Raw genomic sequence first — 18,113 nt, 5'->3', positions numbered from 1 at the left:
CACACATGCCTCTCACTTACACACACATGCCTCTCACACACACATGCCTCTCACACACATGCCTCTCACTTACACACACACACACACGCATCTCACTTACACACATACACACATGCCTCTCACTTACACACACACACACACACACACACACACACACGCCTCTCACTTACACATGCCTCTCACTTACACACACACATGCCTCTCACACATGCCTCTCACTTACACACACACACACACACACACACACACACACACACACACGCCTCTCACACATGCCTCTCACACATGCCTCTCACTTACACACACACACACACACATGCCTCTTTTACTTGAACACACAACTTTCCTTAAAAACACACACACACCTCACTTAAAACATGCACACACAAAACACAGTGCTTCCATCAAAGCCCCCCCCAGCACCACCAAATACACCTTCCCCACCACAGTGCAGCTTGAGGCCAGTGCCTACTTTTGGCTATCATCGGCCTGATGGAGGAACAAAGAGTTTCACTCGGCTGGCCTGCTTAACTGGAAGGGCGCAGGAGGAGCTGCGCTCTGGAGCTCCCCCTAGCTGCAGCCAGTGCCAGCTCTCTGTATATACAGGAGGCAGCTTCCGTGTTACAGACACAGATCCTCCGTCTGTAAGAATCATTAAAAAAAAAAGTAGCAGTGAGCAATCGTCAGCGGGAGACAATGGAGAAGTCCCCCCTTGAGGTCAGGAGCCCGGCGGCAGCCGACTCCACTGCCTCCCACAGTTACGCCCCTGATTCAGCTGCAGGCAGCTACACAGTACCTCTGTGACATCACAATGCATTCAGCTATACAGTACCCTGTGAGATCACAATACATTCAGCTAGACAGTACCATTGTGACATCCAAATACAATTATCTACACAGTACCTCTGTGACATCACAATACATTCAGTTAGACAGTACCTTTGTGACATCACAATGCATTCAGCTTAGACAGTACCTCTGTGACCTCAAAATGCATTCAGCTAGACAGTACCTCTGTGACTTCACAATGTATTCGGCTGCAGGCAGCTACACAGTACCTCTGTGACATCACAATGCATTCAGCTATACAGTACCGCTGTGAGATCACAATACATTCAGCTACCAGACAGTACCTCTGTGACATCATTCACAATGCATTCAGCAGCAGGGAGCTAGACAGTATCTCTGTGATAATACAATGCATTTAGCTGCAGGCAGCTAGACAGTACCTCTGTGATATCTCAATGCATTCAGCTAGACAGTACCTCTGGGACTTTACAATACATTCAACTAGACAGTACCTCTGTGAAATGTCAATCCATTCAGCGGCAGGCAACTAAACAATACCTCTGTGACATCACAATGCATACAGCTTGACAGTACCTCTGTGACATCACAGTGCATTCAGCTAGACAGTATCTTTGTGACATCACAACTCATTCAGCTAGACAGTACCTCTGTGACATCACAATGCATTCAGCTGCAGGCAGTTAGACAGTGCCTCTGTGACATCACAATGCATTCAGCTAGACAGTACCTCTGTGACATCACAATGCATTCAGCTGCAGGCAGTTAGACAGTGCCTCTGTGACATCACAATGCATTCAGCTAGACAGTACCTCTGTGAAATCACAATGCATCCAGCTTGACAGTACCTCTGTGACATCACAGTGCATTTAGCTAGACCGTATCTCTGTGACATCACAACTCATTCAGCTAGACAGTACCTCTGTGACATTGCAATGCATTCAGCTGCAGGCAGCTAGACAGTACATCTGTGACATCAGAATGCATTCAGCTAAACAGTACCTCTTTGACATCACAATGCATTCAGCTAGATAGTACCTCTATGACATCACAATACATTCAGCTGCAGGCAGCTAGACAGTATCTTTGTGACATCACAATGCATTCAGCTAGACAGTACCTCTGTGACATTACAGTACATTCCACTATACAGTACCTCTGTAACACCACAATGCATTCAGCTAGACAGTACCTCTTTGACATCACAATATATTCAGCTTGACAGAACCTCTGTGACATCACAATACATTAAGCTGCAGGTAGCTAGACAGTACCTCTGTGACATCAGAATGCATTCAGCTAGACAGTATCTCTGTGACATCACAGTGCATTCAGCTAGAAAGTACCTCTGCGACATCACAATACATTCAGCTAGACAGTACTGTACCTCTATCTCTATGTCATCACAATGCATTTAGCTAGACAGTACCTCTGTGGAATCACAATGCATTCAGCGGCAGGAAACTAAACAATACCTCTGTGACATCACAATGCCTTCAGCTTGACAGTACCTCTGTGACATCACAGTGCATTCAGCTAGACAGTATCTCTGTGACATCACAAGTCATTCAGCTAGACAGTACATATGTGACATCACTATGTATTCAGCTAGACAGTACCTCTATGACATCACAATGCATTCAGCTAGACAGTACCTCTGTGACATCACAGTACATTTAGCAGCAGGCAGCTAGACAGTACCTCTGTGACATCAAAATGCATTTATATAAACTGTACATCAAAGTATTCAGCTAGACAGTACATATGTGACATCACAACACATTCAGCTAGACAGTACCTCCGTGACATCACAATGCATTCAGCTGCATGCAGCTAGGCAGTACTTCTGTGACATTAAAATGCAGTTAGCTAAACAGTACATCTGTGACATCACAGTGCATTCAGCTAGACAGTATCTCTTTGACATCACAGTACATTCAGCTGCAGGCAGCTAGACAGTACCTCTGTGACATCTAAATGCATTCAGCTAAACAGTACCTCTGTGACATCACAATACATTCAGCTAGACAGTACCTCTGTGACATCACAGTACAGTCAGCTGCAGGCATCTAGACAGTACCTCTGTGACATCAAAATGCATTCAGCTAGACAGTACCTCTGTGACATCACAATGCATTCAGCTAGACAGTACCTCTGAGACATCTCAATGCATTCAGCTAGACAGTACCTCTGTGACATCACAATGCATTCAGCTAGACAGTACCTCTGTGACATCACAATACATTCAGCTAGACAGTACCTCTGTGACATCACAATACATTCAGCTAGACAGTACCTCTGTGACATCACAATGCATTCGTCTAGACAGTACCTCTGTGACATCACAATACATACAGCTAGACAGTACCTCTGCGACATGATAATATCCACTGTGATAAACCTGGATACTTTAAAAAAAATACTACTACTAAACTACCACTTTTTTGTGGGAGAGCTGGTAATAGAGACTCAGATAGAGCCTTTGTTAAGATAACTTGGCATCCCTGCTGAGAGAATATGCTCCTATTGTGAGAGCACAGACATAACTGTCTTATACCTGACAAGTGACTCTGCTGTCTGAGTACAAAGGCAACGGATTTGGATGTATTAGATACATTGACCTCTGGAGGCTTCTAACATATCACACCACTCATCTTACATTGATATATATATTGTAGTTTCAATTGCACAGTGTTCATCGCTTCATTCGTTCAGTAACCAGCAGTTCATTTTGCCCCTTACCATCTGACAGGCTCGAAGTTTCACAAATCCATGTACAAAAAGCTGGAGCACTGAACTCAGCTCAGGAAACCTCTTCAAATGATTTATCAAAAGTCTTCTTTATCAAAAGCAGTCTGTGTTCCAATGAAATAACACAGTTCCTAATTAGAATACGATAAGTACATACAGAAATGGTGTAAATATAACCTTTAGAATGTGTCGAAGTCGAAAATATTATACCCACATGCAAACACCACACAGAGTGGCCTCCGTGCGGGTACTTGTTCTGCCGTGCGTGCACATACCCGCACGCTGTGTACATTGGCTCACGAAGCCCTGCGTATTAGCGCATGGTATGAGTAAATACGGTAGCATACGCATTCGCATGGAAAAGCCACAAAGACATATCTGATATTTAATCCATATAGTGCATAATTTACACATCGTCTACACGCACCACACCAGCAAATTACATTTATTTCAGGAAAGGAACAATAGAGATATTCAACTTTACAGGATGTGAGGGGACAGAATTAGGTTAGGACATGGTGTTTGGTATCCAGATGTACAGTATTTCAAAGGCAATAGTCCGATCACAGTTTGCAGAATGTAGAATGCTCCTGCGCATAGATATGCGCAGGAATACAATATTAATATCACACTGTATTTACTGTACTCCTGATATTCGGCCGGAACCCAGTGGAGGACACCTGCAAGTACACCTGGACCAGGCATTGCCCACCTATTCAAACCGACCTATGACCCCTCATGTACTGTAAATGACCAGCCCTCTGACCTATGAAAGAAGAGCTTACAGTTTCCTTTGTACTATGTTTTGGACAAATGTATAAAAGCCAAGCCTCCTGGCCGGTCCCAGTCTAATTCTCTGAAGGTCATCTTGCTAGACTGACTGAGGACCGGATCCGGGTGGCGCAGGCGAACAAACGTATGTATCCATTGGTTGTAGCTGTTCTTTTGTATTACTGTTGTATTTCTCTGTGAACCCCCTTTTAAGTATATATTTGTTGCTGCATTGGACCACAACATAACATATACAATTGGTGTCGCATTCCAATCCTGTTAGGGGTTTAAAGTGTATTCAGCCACATGTGTTGCTACATTGTGCTTACAGCGTATCGGCGTGCTTACGCAACGTGTACGCATTCATAGAGGTTTATCGCACACACACTTAGCGGTCGCAGCGGCCTGAACACTGGTGTAATAAGGTATTGCTTTTTTCTGAAAGTTAAACGAACTTAACAAATGTATGTGTAAATTTACATTTATATACCAAGGTGGGAGCCTTGATCTGCCTCCTATACGAGGACTATTGCTGGACAGTGGATTTAACATTCCTCTGCCTGCGTGATTGGCTCCGCCCAGTTCTGGAAACCCCCCCATGCAAATCCTGCGTTTGCCACTGCCCCTCATTCCGAGTTGTTCGCTCGCAAGCTGCTTTTAGCAGCATTGCACACGCTAAGCCGCCGCCTACTGGGAGTGAATCTTAGCTTAGCAAAATTGTGAACGAAAGATTCTCAAAATTGCGAATAGAAATTTCTAAGCAGTTTCTGAGTAGTTCGACACTTACTCTGCCACTGCGATCAGTTCAGTCAGTTTCGTTCCTGGTTTGACATCACAAACACACCCAGTGTTCGCCCAGGCACTCCCCCGTTTCTCCAGCCACTCCCGCGTTTTTCCCAGAAACGGCAGCGTTTTTTCACACACTCACATAAAACGGCCAGTTTCCGCCCAGAAACACCCACTTCCTGTCAATCACACTCCGATCACCAGAACGAAGAAAAAACCTCGTAATGCCGTGAGTAAAATCCCAAACTTCTTAGCAAATTTACTTGGCGCAGTCGCAGTGCGAACATTGCGCATGCGCAATTAGCGGAAAATCGCTGCGATGCGAAGAAAATTACCGAACGAACAACTCGGAATGAGGGCCAATAAGTACGAATATAGAATCGTACGAACCAGCTGATTCATTTTAATAACTGTCTCAATTATTATTCATGAAAACTAGTCAGTTGCAGAAGATAAAGTTGAAAAAAATCCATAAAAATCTTGAAAGTACAGTAATAAAGATTTGAATAGCTTGAAAAAACAAGATATATCATCAACATAAACAGCACAACAGTTAACAATACGCAATGTGTGAGGAAAATAATCTGATGCAAATTGCTAAAGCAGAACAGCATGGCTTCAGGATACCAATGTTAATTGAATTGTGATAAACTTAAAAAGAAACAGATTGGAAAGTATTTTTAAATTGTTGAGTGAACTGTGCAATAAAATTGTCAGGCTGGGTAAGTTAACAAGATTTACAGTCAGGAAAAAGATCTGTGGAGAGCTTGAGTTACAGCTTTAGAATAGTAAGGAGTACTTTCATTCACATTGCCATGAGAATATAGACAATTGTCATTATTTAAATCCAGAGAGTCTGATAGAGACTTTGCTCAAAAGAAGCATGCACAGAACAAATTTGGGGGTAATTCCAAGTTGATCGCAGCAGGAAATTTTTTAGCAGTTGGGCAAAACCATGGCCCTCATTCCGAGTTGATCGCTCAGTTTTTCGTTCGCACAACATATTTGCAAAGTTGCGTTAGTGTAGTAAATTTGCGAACATCCGCCCCCAACGTATTTTTGCTCTTTCGTACGCAGTATTACACAAAGTGGGCGTACGCCAAATGACATCGCAGCAATGCGAAAACATCGCAGCAATGCGAAACCATCGCATTAACACATACTTCATCGTAAAAATACTAAGTTGTAGTATATTTACACATTTATCATTAAAAGTGCTCACTTTTGCGGGCAAACGCACCACAATGGTTTTTTTTTACTATTAAGTGGAATAACACCTTCCAATTAAAAGTCCACAAGCCCTCCTCAATTACAAATCCAATTAGTGAAATGAATTGTAATGTTCAAGATCAATTAAGTCTTTTTAAAATACCTGAAGAACACTTTGTAGCCATAATTGTACCTAAATTATTTTAGAATTTTAATATAAATATAGATGTTTGCAATGTGCTTGGTCTAATGTTTTTATTTTTTTATTTTTTAAGTAGAGTTTTAGTATGTGAATGAAGGTGTTTGCATGTTTATTTAGACAATAACAACATATGTCTTTTTTACATTTTAAACAAACTTACGTTAGATGTATGAAATGTTTAAGGTAATAAATGTCTGTTCGTCATTCTGCAGTTCCTTCATTGCATTAATAAATAATAAACACCCGCTTAACTTGAAAACAAATGTTTTTTTTTTTTTTTTTTTTTTTGGTTTTTTTATAATATAAACATTTTTTTTATTTTTTTTTATAAACAAAAATTAAAACAACGTTTGCATTTGGTCAACAAGACCCAGCAAGGCCTGGAGATGTATCCTCATGTTGGCAATAATGTCCGCAAAAGATGTGGGATCTCCAACGGCAACATCTGAAATTAAGAGATAACATAAACATTAATAACTTACTCACATTACTTATTATACAAGCAAGGCACAAAGCACACTTTAATGCAGGCATGTCCAAACTGCATCCCTCAAGCTGGTGTGAAACTACATATACCAGCATGCCTTGACTCAGTTTTGGGGCCAGGGAAAGCCAAAGCTGTGTCAGGGCATGCTGGGATGTGTAGTTTCTCAACAGTTGGAGGTCCGCAGTTTGGACAGGCCTGCTTAATGGCAAAGTTACTACATCATGGCTGTTTTATGGTACAATCATTAGCAGAAAAACACACAAGCCTGCTCTGGGTTTTTTTAATAAATTTTTCCCGTTTACGAGACCATGGGGTACATTTACTACTATGTGAGTTATATTTAAGATGGAGCGTTGCCCATAGCAAACAAGGAAAAATAAGAATATTATCTTGTAGAAGTGGTTCCCCAATTGTAAAGTATAATCTTATTGGTTGCTATGGGCGACATCCCATGTTAAAGATAACTACCATCTTCGTCAATGTTACACCATGTTGGCATTCATTTACATCTGGAGTGTATTTATGATTTTTTTTATGGGTTTGGTCCTGCATCATCACACTGCATATCAACATCTTCAGAAGGACAACAGATCCTAGCATGCCCACACTCCCTGAAAGCTGACCTTACTAAATAAGGTCAAACAGGTTTGACTTTAGCCAATAATCATTTTGTGAGTGTAACTTTCACACCACAAATCAGTGTGTCATTAGGCTGCATAACAAAGTGAAGCATGTGATTTGTAAGTGCAAATATTAAGACTACACAGGCACAAGTGTAAAAGACCAACAACATACTAAACTCCACTCAGGTCTAACTGTTTCCCTGAAAACCTAACACATATAAACCCTGTTGTCCTGGCAACCCTGTCCACCTAATGAGTGTCGACCTAGAGTGGACACACAAAACATTGCACACATAAACACTGTACATATAATGACACTCACAAAAATGTAAAAACAACATGTAGACCATGAAGAATAACACAAATATTTGTCCTTGGTACAAGAATTCCAACAGTACAACACTGCATGTTTTGGCATTGTAAGTGTAAGTAGGTAATCATTTTTGGAGAACATGTTAAAACACTTACTTTCCTCTGCAACATGATGGTTGACAGTTAATTCAGCAGGGGCTTCTTCTGCCCACTCACTGGGTGGGGAAGGCGGCTGGATGGGGGAAGAAGGAGGGATTGGGGAAGGAGGAGGGATTGGGGAAGGAGGAGGGATGGGGGAAGGAGGCTGGATGGGGAAGGAGGCTGGATTGGGGATGTAATTTCAGAGGGTGGGTCTGATTGAGAGGGCGAGGGGGGTGGAGAGAAAGTTAAGCCAATAGAGGGTGAGGGGGGCTGAGAAGGTGAGTTTGAAGTTGAAGGAGAAGGGGTATGGGAAGGAGGAGAAGGGGTCACAGAAAGAGATAGAGAGGTGGTGTGAGAAGGGGAGTGGAAAGTGGAGTGGGCCTGGGAAGCTGAGGGGGACTGGGAAGCTGAGGGGGACTGGGTAGCTGAGGGGGACTGGGAAGCTGAGGAGGACTGCGAAGGGGAGGGGGAGTGAGAAGGGGAGGGGGAGTGAGAAGGGGAGGGGGAGTGAGAAGGGGAGGGGGACTGGGAAGGGGAAGGGGGCTGAGAGGTCTGCCGTTGTTCTCGTCCTATAATGATATTTGTGAAAAAATTTATTTTGCATGTTAAATTACATACTAAACAATTTGAAAAATCACTGTTCTGTTCCATGTAAAAGACTGTGGTTTGTTTTTCTTAAAAATACACATTTTAAAAACATCATCATGTTGCCCACAGCAAACAAAATGAGTCAAAACTTTTACTTTGAAGCTCATTCCTTAATCTATTCCATTGAGTCATATTGATTGGTCTAGGCAACATCACCAGATAACTATTCAAGGCACCTTATTATATAGACAGCACTGATCAAGTATTTGGGTACAGTTTCCTGCCTGGTTATTAATTCTGGAAAACATGCACTTGTTTGGTGACACTTTGCTACAGTCAGTACTGTTTGCCCTAACCACACACACTGTCCTATGTTATAAAAATGGACAATCAGCGTTGCAATTAGCCTACCACTTAGTGTAAATTTCTTAAATTTTTGCTAAGAATCTTATGTAATGTAACTTACTGCGTGCATGCATAGCCCGTATTTGCTGGCGGATCTCCGCCAACGGCTCTGGCGTCCTCCTGCGGAGATCACTCCATCTCCGCGCTAGTTGGATGATTGTCCGCCTGCTGCGGACGCGAGTCCGCAGCAGGCGGCGGACCTCCGCGTAGGCCTCGCGCTTAACCCGATTTGGGATGAAGCGCCCAACGCGGCCTACGCGGCGGTCCATCACCGAAACCAGGACGCGGAGCTCCCGCCTGGTGAAAGGTGCATGTTAGGGTCTCCTGCCCTGTGCTGCCACGTCGTCATGGCAACCGGGAGACAAGTGCTAGCGGAGTGACCTGAGCGCAGCTGATACTCCGGTTCGGGTCTTTTGCTGTGCAGTGGTTATAGGCTCTGTGCATGGCAGGGGATCCGGTGCTGGTTTTTGTGCTCACAGTCTGTGAGGTCTGAGTGGGGCGTGGACAGCACCTGCTTTATAAGGCCTCTTCTCAGGGTAAGCAGATGCTGCTGAATCTTTGTTGGTTAGTCAGTTTCTGAAAGTTAGCCAGTACTGTGTAGCTTTGTATTTGTTTGTTGCTTACTGCAAATAGGCCTGGGGATTTGGTATTACACTCTGCCAATCCAGACCTAGCAGTAAGACTGGAGTCAGTCGTTTAGCTTGCTGGGGTTCTGTTACTACTCTGTGAACTTAGCAAGTTTGCGGCTGTATTCTAAGACTTGCCTGTCTAATCCTGTCTCACTGTGCTAGGTGTCAGGGGTCAGTTTAGTGGCAGTAAGCTGAACCTGTGCACTGCAAGTGAGAATTAGGATTGTGGAGACTCTCCTTGTGTCTATCATTCCATCTCTGACCAAGGAGTTTACTGCCACACCCGTTGGTAACCCTTTAGGGTTTTGCTGTTGCCCTTAGCAACAGCATTTCGGGTTCTCTACGTATTAAAACACAACATCTTGCTTATCCCATCTGAGCAGTTCTAATACAAGGGAGATACCCAGTTCCTTAGCCTCTGGGCTTCTCTGTTCACTTTGTGTGTATTTTGTTAACCTATCACCTTCTGTGTACGTTATGTCATATTCCCCAGTCTGTCTGTAAGTCCATTTGTTTTGCATAACAGTTCAAACACCAGTACATTCCTGCAGGCACTGGAGTGCATAACAGTCCTGACACCAGTACTTTCCTGCAGGCACTGGTGTGCATAACATATTCAGCAGCCTAATACTCCTGTTGAAATTTTGTGGGAATATGGAGCATACCCCTCAAAATACGTTGCAACAGGTGGTCGATCAGGTGCAGGTCCTGACTCGACAATTTAATGATTTGTCCATTAAAATGCACACCTCCCAGGCTGCTGGCGGAGCTCCCGCAGCAGCAGCACCTGCAGGGGTTAAGGAGCCGAAAGTAAATCTCCCGGATCGTTTTTCTGGAGATCGCTCGCAGTTCTTTTGTTTCAAGGAGAGCTGCAAGCTATACTTCCGGCTTAGGCCTCAGTCTTCTGGGTCGGAGATTCAGCGGGTGGGCATAGTGATTTCCTTGCTACAAGGAGACCCACAGGTCTGGGCATATGGGTTGCAGCCTGACTGTCCGTCGCTTAAAAGTGTTGATGCTTTTTTTACGGCACTGGGCATGTTGTATGATGACCCTGACAAGACGGCCTCAGCCGAGGCTCAGATTTCGATCCTTAAGCAAGGGCGAAGGCCAGTTGAGGTTTACTGTACGGAGTTTCGGAGGTTGGCCCATGATACCCAGTGGAATGACCCAGCCCTGAGACACCAGTACCGAAGAGGTCTTTCTAACCAGATAAAGGACCAACTGGTACAATATCCCTTGCCTGATAGCTTGGATCAGCTCATGCAGTTATCCATCCGGGTGGATAGACGGCTGAGAGAGCGTAGGCTTGAAAGGGAGACTGAGATTTCCTTCCTTCCCAAGGGAACCTCAGACTCTGAGGAATTTTCAGAGGAGCCTATGCAGATTGGGGCTACCCGCCTCTCCTCGCGTGAGAAGACGCGGAGGAGACAGCAGGGGTTGTGTTTGTACTGTGGGAATAAAGGTCATGTGGTAGTATCATGCCCAGAAAAGCCGGAAAACTTCAGGGCCTGAGGGTGATGGGAAATATCCTGTCAGGCCAGAAGTCAGAATTTCCCAAGAAGACTTTTATCATTCCGGTGACCTTGAAGATCCTCGGTCAAACTGTCAAGACTGAGGCCTTTGTGGACAGTGGGGCCGACGGGGTTTTTATGGACCGCCAATTCGCCCTGAAACACTCTGTTCCCTTAGTACCCCTGGCATCGGAAATTGAGATTTGTGGGTTAAACGGGGAACCATTATCCCAAGGTAAAATTACCTCTTGCACTAGCCAGATTTCTTTGTTTATTGGAGCCACACACTCTGAAAAATTGTCCTTTTATGTGACTGTCTGTACTTTTGCCCCATTGGTGTTGGGGTTACCCTGGTTAAGGGCCCACAATCCTCAATTTGACTGGGTCTCTGGGGAGATTCTTAGTTGGGGTACTGATTGTTTCAGGAGTTGCTTGAGCCTTCCAGTCAGGCTCTCGCAGCTAAGTTTGCCAGGATTGCCAGGGTGTTATGCAGATTTTGCGGACGTGTTCTCCAAAAAAGTTGCAGAGGTACTACCTCCCCATCGCCCCTATGACTGTGCCATTGATATGTTGCCAAATGCTAAGCTTCCCAAGAGCAGGTTGTACTCCCTGTCACGTCCTGAGACTCAGGCTATGGCAGAGTACATTCAGGAGAACTTGGCTAAGGGATTTATCAGACCTTCACAGTCTCCAGTTGGGTCGGGGTTCTTCTTCGTGGGTAAAAAGGACGGTTCGTTGTGACCCTGCATCGACTTCAGGGAATTGAACCGTATCACGATTAAAAACTCATACCCACTGCCTCTCATTTCGGTCTTGTTTGACCAGCTTCGTACTGCCACCATTTTTTCTAAGATTGACCTACGCGGTGCGTACAATCTAATCCGAATAAGAGAGGGGGATGAATGGAAGACTGCCTTTAATACCCACTCAGGGCATTATGAATATTTGGTGATGCCTTTTGGGCTCTGTAATGCCCCGGCAGTCTTCCAGGATTTCATGAATGATGTGCTCAGGGAATATTTGGATAGATTCTTAGTTGTATACTTAGATGACATCCTAATCTTCTCCCATTCCCTGGAGGAACATCGGAAGCATGTACGCTTAGTCCTCCAGAAACTCAGAGACCACCGGCTTGGGGCGAAGCTGGAGAAGTGCGAATTTGAAGTTCAGCAAATCGCATTTCTAGGATATATTATCTCCCCAGAAGGTTTCCAAATGGAGGGTTCCAAGGTACAGGCAGTCCTGGATTGGGTGCAGCCCACTAGTTTGAAGGCGCTTCAGCGTTTCCTGGGCTTTGCGAATTTTTATAGACGATTTAGCGCTGGATTTTCGTCTATAGTGGCGCCCTTGGTGGCACTCACTAAGAAAGGGGCGGATGTTGCTCACTGGTCTTGTGAGGCTAAAGCGGCTTTTGCCCATCTCAAAAGGGCATTTGTTTCGGCCAAGGTGCTGCGACACCCAGATCCAGAGCGTCCTTTTGTGGTGGAGGTGGATGCCTCTGAGATGGGTATTGGGGCAGTGCTTTCTCAGATGGGAGTGTCTGATAATCGCCTTCATCCCTGTGCTTACTTTTCCCGTAAATTTTCGCCTGCCGAGATGAATTATGACGTGGGTAACCGGGAATTGTTGGCTATTAAGGATGCACTCGAGGAGTGGAGACACTGGCTTGAGGGGGCTAAGTTTGTGGTCTCAATTCTCACTGACCATAAGAATCTGGCATATTTAGAGTCAGCGAAGCGTCTCAATGCCAGGCAGGCACGATGGGCTTTGTTTTTTGCTCGCTTTAATTTTTTGATAACATATCGCCCTGGGTCAAAAAACATCAAGGCTGATGCGCTCTCGCGGAGTTTTGCTCCAATCCAGGAGACCACCGAGGAGCCGTTGCCCATTGTTTCCCCATCATGTATTAAAGTGGGCATTACCCAGGACCTCTTATCATTAGTCCTTAGAGCACAGGAGCAGGCTCCTCCAGACCTTCCGGTAGGTCTTTTGTTTGTGCCTCCTAGGTTAAGACAGCGAGTGTTCCTGGAATTCCATGCCAAGAAGTCTGCAGGTCACCCGGGTATTGCCAGAACTCGGGAGTTGCTATCTAGGGCGGTGTGGTGGCCCTCGGTGGCTAAGGATGTGGATCAGTGGGTTCGGGCATGTGACATCTGTGCCCGAAATAAGACTCCTAGAGGGGTTCCGGTTGGCCCATTACATCCACTCTCTATCCCATCTAAGCCATGGACCCACATTTCAATGGATTTTGTGGTGGACTTGCCCAAATCCTCGGGGATGACAGCCATCTGGGTTGTCGTTGACAGGTTTTCGAAGATGGCGCACTTCGTTCCACTGGTTGGGCTGCCATCGGCCAGACGCCTGTCTGAATTATTTATGCTGCATGTTGTGCGTCTCCACGGGTTGCCACTTGATGTGGTCTCTGACCGCGGATCCCAGTTTGTGGCCAAATTCTGGAGGGCATTTTGTTCCGATCTCCAGATTTCTGTCAGCTTGTCGTCGGGCTACCATCCGCAGTCTAATGGGCAGACTGAAAGGGTGAACCAGTCCTTGGAGCAGTTCCTCAGGTGTTATGTCTCCAAGTGTCAGACTGACTGGGTTGCTCATCTGTCCATGGCGGAGTTTGCCTATAACCACGCGGCTCACTCTGCTACAGGGATCTCTCCATTCCTTTGTGTGTATGGGCATCATCCTAAGGCCAATTCTTTTGACCCCCTGGACTCCACGCCTGGTGGTTCCTCTGTGGTTTCGGTCCTTAGAGGTATTTGGCGGAAAGTGAAGAAAGCCCTTGTGTCTGTGTCATTAGTGACCAAAAGGGTTTTTGATAAGCGGAAAAGACCCTGCAGCTTCAAATTAGGAGACTTCGTCTGGTTGTCTAGCAAGAATTTGAAGTTGAGACAGCCATCTCATAAGTTAGGCCCCCGGTTCATCGGCCCTTATAAGATCACCAGGGTTATCAATCCGGTGGCATTTCAGTTAGATCTGCCCCGTTCTTTGGGTATCAATAAAACCTTTCATTGTTCCCTTTTAAAACGGGCGATTAGTAATCCTTCTTCCAGTGGAAGACCTTCCCCTCTTCTGATACGTGGCCAGAGGGAGTTTGTTGTTGAAAGGATTCTTGACTCCAAGGTGGTTCGGGGTCGGCTGTCATTTTTGGTGCACTGGAAGGGGTATGGCCCGGAGGAGCGGTCGTGGGTGCGCAGTTGTGATCTTCATGCCCCCAGACTGATACGCTCTTTCTTCTCGCAGTTCCCCGATAAACCCGGTGGTAGGGGTTCTTTGACCCCTCGTCAGAGGGGGGGTACTGTTAGGGTCTCCTGCCCTGTGCTGCCACGTCGTCATGGCAACCGGGAGACAAGTGCTAGCGGAGTGACCTGAGCGCAGCTGATACTCCGGTTCGGGTCTTTTGCTGTGCAGTGGTTATAGGCTCTGTGCATGGCAGGGGATCCGGTGCTGGTTTTTGTGCTCACAGTCTGTGAGGTCTGAGTGGGGCGTGGACAGCACCTGCTTTATAAGGCCTCTTCTCAGGGTAAGCAGATGCTGCTGAATCTTTGTTGGTTAGTCAGTTTCTGAAAGTTAGCCAGTACTGTGTAGCTTTGTATTTGTTTGTTGCTTACTGCAAATAGGCCTGGGGATTTGGTATTACACTCTGCCAATCCAGACCTAGCAGTAAGACTGGAGTCAGTCGTTTAGCTTGCTGGGGTTCTGTTACTACTCTGTGAACTTAGCAAGTTTGCGGCTGTATTCTAAGACTTGCCTGTCTAATCCTGTCTCACTGTGCTAGGTGTCAGGGGTCAGTTTAGTGGCAGTAAGCTGAACCTGTGCACTGCAAGTGAGAATTAGGATTGTGGAGACTCTCCTTGTGTCTATCATTCCATCTCTGACCAAGGAGTTTACTGCCACACCCGTTGGTAACCCTTTAGGGTTTTGCTGTTGCCCTTAGCAACAGCATTTCGGGTTCTCTACGTATTAAAACACAACATCTTGCTTATCCCATCTGAGCAGTTCTAATACAAGGGAGATACCCAGTTCCTTAGCCTCTGGGCTTCTCTGTTCACTTTGTGTGTATTTTGTTAACCTATCACCTTCTGTGTACGTTATGTCATATTCCCCAGTCTGTCTGTAAGTCCATTTGTTTTGCATAACAGTTCAAACACCAGTACATTCCTGCAGGCACTGGAGTGCATAACAGTCCTGACACCAGTACTTTCCTGCAGGCACTGGTGTGCATAATAGTGCAGCACGCATCATGGCAATGGCGTTTTCCTTATTTGGGCATATATTTATAGTGTCTGTTAGCATGTGATTGGTCAAAAATCTATGTTGTCATTTCTAATAACTTTATTGATCTTTGCAATGCTGTGAAGAGCAGAGTGTTATTTCGCACGAGCGGAAATACGCATTCGCATTAGCAAAATTTTTAGCAAAAAAAAAAAAAATCACAAACACAGACACAGAGACACACAGTTTGGAAAAAATTCCTACAAATATCTGTGTACTCACCACAGTTTGTGTGATCATTCAGCTGGACAGTCACAAAGTGGGCAACATTCAATTTCATTTGTTTGTGTGTTTGTTTAAATAATCAGGATTTTTGGATATAAAACAAATAAGGACACTATTTAGCATCATCACATTTTTTACATTTCAAATCTAAAATTGAAAGCTTAACGTGTTAACGGATTTTTAGTATCAAAAAAATTACACATTCCAACACACCAAAAGCATTACACAATGACCTTACAATATCAAACAAAATGTCAACATTACAAATAATACATAAGCATACTGTGATTTTAATTTGGATTAAAAAGATAATATAAAAACACTATACCTGAAATATTCAGCAACAATGCTTGCCCTGACTTGGCTCCCCCTCCGTGTAACACTCCCCCCACCGAAGTGTCGAACAACCCCTGGCTCCTCATCAGGCAATTCCTCTGTCTGAGGAAGCTCTACGCTACTCCTTACCGCGATATTGTGTAGTATTGCGCACAGAACCACTAGTTTACTTGCCATCTCCGGCGAATACATGATGTCGCCACCAGTGCGGTGGAGCACACGAAACCGCCCTTTAAGGACCCCAATTGTGCGCTCCACCAGCTGCCTAGTGGCAGTAAGCGCGGAGTTAAATGCCGTCTGTGGTCCTGGCCTGGGATTACGGTAAGGAGTCATGAGCCAGGGGGTGCAAGGATATCCACGGTCTCCTGTTTGAGGAAAAACCAAAATTAGAAATAGTAAATTTTGTAAAAAATAAATAAAATTGTAAGAAATATGTGCAACAACTCACCCAATAACCACATGTCTGCTCGTTGACTTGATCTTAATCTGTGCCATATCCCTGATTGTCTAATGACATACGCATCATGGGAACTTCCAGTAAACTTTGCGTTCAGGGAAAGGATCTGGAGGGATGGCCCACAAACAACCATTACATTCAGAGAATGAAACAGTTTCCTGTTTCTATAGATTTCTTCATTATGTTTTGGTGGCTGAATAGCTACATGTGTGCCATCCACAACCCCAATAACATGTGGGAAGTGACTACCACCTTCCGCAAATTGCCGCTTCACCACATCTAGGGCACCAACATCCAAAGGCATAGCAATAAATTGCTTCACACGCTTGAGGAAAGCCTGGCAGACACGCCGCAGGACCTTACTGAACTGGCCCTGCGACATGCCAACCAGGTCTCCAACCACATGCTGGTAAGACCCTGTTGCCAAAAAATGTAACACAGCAAGGAATTGTGTCAATGGTGGTATTGCTGTAGGATACCGAATTTCAGACTCCAGATCACTCTCTATTATGGAGAGAGTGTCTAGGATTAGATGTGGTGGCAGCCTGTATCTACGTACAACCACATCATCTGGCATCCCAAAAAGTAGGACACGGGGTCGGAAAATTGGTGGCCTAGCACGCCTCCGTTGCCTTGGTTGATGAGGAGCCGGTTGTGGTTGTGGGGCTGGCGGTTGGGGTGGGAGTGCTGGCGTGGGTTGGGGAGGTAGGGCTTCTGCTGCGATAAATATAGACATCACACACTTTTATTAAAAAAAAAAAAAAAGTTGAATAAGACAAAAACAAAGTCCAAAAAATATGCAAGCAAAAAATTTGTAAAAAAAGGGGGTGTCAACTTACTGCAGGAGCGTAAGACATTTTTTCTGGGTTCAATTCAGGACCAAAAAGAATATTATAAAAAAAAAGAAAAACAACATTATTTTTATAATGAAAGCTACATATGTTAAATTGTAATTGTTAAAAATACTATTATTTAAAAAAACAGAACATCAAACACATCACAAACACCTACTACAAAATTATGAATAATTGGTTAAAAACATTTAAATAAAACAAACAAAAAGTTAGCCCTTTAGTAGCTAGTCCAGCCAAGAACAACACTACTTTGCTGATCAATCCCGGTAAAAAACATAACATTTATTATCAAGATGGAAAACAAACATAATCAAAACACTTTGAACAAACACAAACAGGCACCAACACAGGCCCAGGGAACTTACCTGATCCAAAATAAAGCAAGGAACTATTTGTGTTATATAGCACACAAAATAAACAAAATAGACTAGGGTTACGTCACCCAAAACAAATCTCCTACAAGAGAGCAAATATGACAGTCAAAAACAACATACAGACCAATAAACCAAACAGGCACCCACACAGGCCCAGGGAACTTACCTGATCCAAAATAAAGCAAGGAACTATTTGTGTTATATAGCACACAAAATAAACAAAATAGACTAGGGTTACGTCACCCAAAACAAATCTCCTACAAGAGAGCAAATATGACAGTCAAAAACAACATACAGACCAATAAACCAAACAGGCACCCACACAGGCCCAGGGAACTTACCTGATCCAAAATAAAGCAAGGAA

General features: G+C 44.5%; 1 long non-coding RNA gene across 1 annotated transcript; it reads right to left on the bottom strand.

Annotated features, from left to right (window-relative positions):
* Positions 1–8,342: 8,342 nt before the first annotated feature.
* LOC134935530 (uncharacterized) lies at positions 8,343–16,618 on the bottom strand. The gene is made up of 4 exons (XR_010180224.1): positions 16,513–16,618; positions 16,057–16,429; positions 15,726–15,747; positions 8,343–8,658 (listed from the first exon to the last, which is right to left on the bottom strand). It is a non-coding gene; the product is annotated as an uncharacterized LOC134935530 (long non-coding RNA).
* Positions 16,619–18,113: the final 1,495 nt, after the last annotated feature.

This window comes from Pseudophryne corroboree, chromosome 6 (assembly GCF_028390025.1).
Source record: "Pseudophryne corroboree isolate aPseCor3 chromosome 6, aPseCor3.hap2, whole genome shotgun sequence".
Classification (NCBI taxonomy): Eukaryota; Metazoa; Chordata; class Amphibia; order Anura; family Myobatrachidae; genus Pseudophryne; species Pseudophryne corroboree.
This window is presented reverse-complemented; position numbering and strand designations above follow the sequence as displayed.